At 48.7% G+C, this 5,087-nt stretch overlaps 1 pseudogene; it reads right to left on the reverse strand.

Annotated features, from left to right (window-relative positions):
- On the reverse strand, positions 1 to 1,043 carry LOC102916206 (Y-box-binding protein 1 pseudogene; annotated as a pseudogene).
- Between the last annotated feature and the right edge of the window lie 4,044 nt (positions 1,044 to 5,087).

Raw genomic sequence — 5,087 nt, forward strand, 5'->3', positions numbered from 1 at the left:
GTTGCTGGAATTTCATATCATTTCTTCTTGTTGGATGACTAAACCGGATGACGGTAGAGATGGTAAGCCGGCATTTACTCAGCCCCGCCCTGCTCAGCCCCAGGAGCTGGACAAATTCTCAGCTGTGGATTGGCTGCTTTTGTCGCTGCCATCTTGTGGTTTCGGGTTCTCTGGGTGTCTGCATCGGTGACTGAAGTTGTGGCGACACCGATGTTGAGGTGGCTGCTGACCTTGGGTCTTGTCTCCTTGATTTTCCTTGTCTTCTTCCCTGCCATCCTCTCTAGGCTGTCTTTGGCGAGGGGGGCCCCTGCGGAATCGTGGTCCGTAACCCCGATCCATAGTCTGCCTCACTGTCTGCCATGCTCTCCCCCACGCGGGTTGCCAGCGTCCTCCATCACTTCTCCTTGCCCAGGAGGGTTGGAATACTGTGGTCCACGCCCATAGGGTCTCCAGGAGTGGTAAGGTGGGACCCTTCGCCTGCCTTCAGGAGCGCTTTCCGATCCCTCCTTCCTTTCCCCACTCTCCCTATTCCGGTAATTTTGTTGGTAATTGTGCGGAGGACCCCTACGGCGTGGATAGCATCTATAAATAATGGTCACGGTCTGCTGCGCATTTACTGCCTTGAACTGGAACTACACCAGGGCCTGTAACATTTGCTGCCTCCGCATCCTTTTCTCCTTCAACAACTCCAAACCCCTCAGTCTCTCCATCTCCTACACTGCAAAGGTAGCTCCTCAGGTTGTTCTTTTTCATGATAGTCTGGTATTCAAATACTTCCTTGGTGTCATTCCTGTTGATGAAACTGTATCCGTTCCTCATATCGAACCATTTTACTGTTCCCAGAACCTTCCTTATGATGACCTTCTTGTCCCTGCTGGCTGGCGGCAGCCGCCAATGTGAGGCCCCAGGGCCACCACTCCCCAGGCTGCTGCCTGTGGAGCCGGGCTTGCTGAGGGCAGCTGTGGGTGCAGCGGGTGACTGCTGGGTCTCGGCCTCAACGCTCATATGAAGGCAATACAAATTCCATCTTATGGAAGGGCCACCATCTTAGACCACCTGCTGTACTCAGTTCCAGGAAGGACCTCAGGAATGTGCCATGACAACTTGAACAGCTACAGGGCAATATGCTCCTGTAGACAGGCTATCTGTGGTTTATGGCCCTTGAAGATATCCAGATAATCCTGCTGAGCAGTCCAGATAATCCTGCTCAGCAGGTTGTGATTTCCCTGCTGAAAGTCCAACCCAATAGTTTTCAAATGTGGTTTCCCGCCAAAAGTCTAGACCAATAGTTTCAAAAAAATCACCTTGCCGCATATCCCTTCTACCCAATCCCAAGTTGCCAAAGCATGTATAGCTTGCGGTTTTTCCCTATAAAAACTCTCTAGCCCTGGGCCTGCCACCACTGCCACAATTCCCTCCATCTGCCCTCTGGTGGCCCAGGTTCGAACCTGACAATAAAAGGACCCTTATGTGCTTATATCAGAAGCCGGCTTCTTGGTGGTCTCTGGTGTGGGAACCCACAACTGACTCAGTTTCCCAGTTTGAATCTGAAGTCTATTCTGAGTCAATAAAGTTCAAGCTTGCTTGCTCCAGGCTGTGAGAAAGTCCTGATTAGTCCATGGGAAGGAACATACTATCTAGCTAGATGCAGGCTGCTGATGCCAGCCGGAAGTACATCAAGATAGAAAATGGAAGCCGGGCGGTGGTGGCGCATGCCTTTAATCCCAGCACTCGATCTCTATGAGTTTGAGGCTAGCCTGGTCTACAAAGAGTTCCAGGAAAGGCACAAAGCTACACAGAGAAACCCTGTCTCGAAAAACCAAAAAAAAAAAAAAAAAAAAAGAAGAAGAAGAAAAGAATATGGAACTTCCTGCTCCTTGACACAAGGCAGGATAGATAGTGATTGAATGCCTGTGCTGTGCACTGTTCTACCTCTGTCCTTCAAAACTGTATAAGGTGACTATGAAATAAACTTGGGGCTGTCCAGCATTGACTGGCAATCCTCTCGACTCTGTTCTGTCTCTTTTATTGTCTCTACAGTCCGCATGCCTCTATCCAGCTACCCAGCTGACTGTTGGCAGGCTCCAACATTCTGGGGGTCTCTCGAAATGGGTACAACACTCATGGTTTTGGCGACTGGGGCCGGTGATGATGGCTGCAACTCCTCCTCGGGTGTGATGGTGACTAGGCTGATGGCAGTAGTGGGGCTCGCAGTGCTCTCTGGGATCTGCTCTCCGCTCCAGCTACCGATCGAACTCTTTGCAAGATTTTTATTTTTTTTTTAATGTGTTGGGGCTAGAGAGATGGCTCAGAGGTTACGAGCACTGTCTGCTCTTCCAGAGGACCCAAGTTCAATTCCCAGCAACCACATGGTGGCTCATAACCATCTATGAGAGCTGGTACTCTCTCCTAGCCTGCAGGCATACATGCAGGCAGAACATTGTATGCATAATAAATAAATCTATAGAAAAATTAAAAATGTATGTGTTCACATATGTGTGCCTGGGTGTTCTTGCCCATGTGTGCACATATGGAAGCCAGAGGTCAATATCCAGTGTCTTTTTTTTAAGATTTACTTATTATGTATACATGTACACTTTCATCTCACTATAGATGGTTGTGAGCCACCAATCAGGGAACTGAGCTCAGGACCTCTGGGAGAACAGCCAGTGCTCTTAACCTCTAAGCCATCTCTCCGGCCCCAATATCAGGTGTCTGTCTCGTTGTTCTCACCTTACTTTTGGAGAAAGTCTCCCACTGAACCCGGAGTTCATCCTTCTAACTAGATTGACTGGCCAGCAAGCTCTAGGGATCCCCAGTCCCCAGCACTGGGGTTAGGTATGTGCTGCCATGCCCTGATCTTTTGTGGGTGCTGGGGTCCAACCCAACTTCATGCTTGAGTGCAAACGCTCCACCCTCAGGCCATCTCCTCACCCTCCAAGATCTAACTCTGTTGTGGGACAGGTGCAGCTCATCCTGGTTGGCCAGGAACTGTCTGGGGCTGAAGATGACCTTGAAGATGACCCCCGGCTCCTCTAGAGGAACGCTGGGGTTAGAGGTCTGTGTGCCCGCACTCCAGTGCGTGCTTCTGCATTCTAGTCAGGCACTACCAACCGAGCCACCTCTCCAGCCAGCCTATGAGTCTCTCAGACTGCAGGAATGAACACAACACCCAGTAAGTTTATTTTCCTTGGCTGGAGAGCCAACCCAGTGGACCCATGTTCAGTTCTCAACCCCCATCTGTAACTCACAACCATCTGTACCTACAGCTCCAGAGGATCCAACAGCGCTCACATGCACATTCCCATATGCAGGCACACACACCTATATGTAATTAAAAAAATAATTTTGTAAAATTTTAATTTGTTTTTTTTTTTTTTTGGTTTTTTGAGACAGGATTTCTCTGTGTAGTTTTGGTGCCTGTCCTGGATCTCACTCTGTAGACCAGGCTGGCCTCAAACTCACAGAGATTCACCTGGCTCTGCCTCCCGAGTGCTGGGATTAAAGGCATGTACCATCATCATCATCATCATCATCACCACTGGGCTAAAATTTTAAATTTTTTTTTTTTTTGGTTTTTCAAGACAGGGTTTCTCTGTGTAGCTTTGCACCAAAATTTTAAAGTTTTAAAAATTTAATTTTATTTTGCAACCTGTTGGACATGTGTTGTAGACACAAAAGTTTAAGTGATTAATTGATTTATGTATATGAGTGTTTTGCCTGCATGCCTGTGCATCACATATATGCGTGCTTGAGGGGCCAGAAGAAGGCATCAGATGCTCTGGAACTGGAGTTTCCAATGGTTGTGAGCTACTGTGTGGGTGCTGGGAACTGAACTCAGGACCTCTGCAGGTACAAGTGTTCTTAACTGCTGGGCCATCTCTCCAGCCCGTTTTACTATTCTACTATAATGTTCTCTGATACCCCCCAAGTGGCTACTGCACCAGTTAATGGGGTGCAGCAGGCAGACTGGAGAACTCGCACCAGGCAGTCTCCCTACCTCAGGGACACAGCATTTGCATTCGATTTGTCTGGAAACCTTTTTGATTAACTTTAAAATTTTTTTTGTTTCTTTGAGACAGCATCTCACTCTATAGTCCTGGCTGTCCTGGAACTCACTGAGTAGACCAGGCAGACCTCCTGCCTCTGACTCCCAAGTGCTAGGATTAAAGCCGTGCACCCCTACGCCCGATGGTGGCGGGTACCCGGCGGGCACCAGGGAATCTCAGCTCAGGACCTTCTGCTGTGCAGCAATGGTTTTCCCCACGGAGTCTTCTCCCCAGCCCAGAGTTCTGCTAAATCCTGAGCAGGGGAAGACTTTCAGTCTTCTACTGTCTTCTACTTGGTAAACTCTTCACTTGGATACCTCTTACTCCTTCAAGCATCCATCAAAGGATGTTTTCTCTCCGAAGGTGATGCCGTCTGAAGATGGTGGCAGATACTTAATACATGCAGAAAACTCAGAACACCATAGAAAATAGGTGTACTGTGGCTTATCTTGAAAGTTAGACATTAAACATCTACATTTCTCTCCATACCTCTCAGACTCTAAAGCCAGGAAGAAAGATTTTCTCTATCTTTTCCCCCTCTTTGGTTGGATTTGGTTTTTTGAAACAGGACCTCTCTAAGAAGCCTTGACTGGCCTGGATCTTGTTTGAGACCAGGCTGGTCTCAAACTTGAGGCAGTCTTGCCTCTGTCTCTGGAGAGCGGAGACGGCAGGCATGTGTCACCATACCCGGCTGAAGTTTTATCCATCTCCATGTTCCTTGCTCCTTACTATGTATCTTTACAACAGAAGCCTGGAAAACTAATGAATGGTCAAGGGGTGGTGGCTCACTCCAGTCAACATCTGGGAGGCTGAAGCTGGAGGATTGCCATGAGTTCCAGGACAAGCTGGGTGATATGTAAGTTCCTGGCTAACTTGGGCTACATCATATCAGAAAGCCAAAATCACAACAAAGCCGAAAAACAATCCTGTTAAGTGGAGACCAACCAGTCGGGAAGGAAAACAGAGGCGGGCTGGGGGTGGAGCCAACTCTGGGAGCCACAAGTCAAGTACCAGGCCCCGCCCCACGCCTGGGTCACG

Source organism: Peromyscus maniculatus, chromosome 2, assembly GCF_049852395.1.
Source record: "Peromyscus maniculatus bairdii isolate BWxNUB_F1_BW_parent chromosome 2, HU_Pman_BW_mat_3.1, whole genome shotgun sequence".
NCBI classification, from domain to species: domain Eukaryota; kingdom Metazoa; phylum Chordata; class Mammalia; order Rodentia; family Cricetidae; genus Peromyscus; species Peromyscus maniculatus.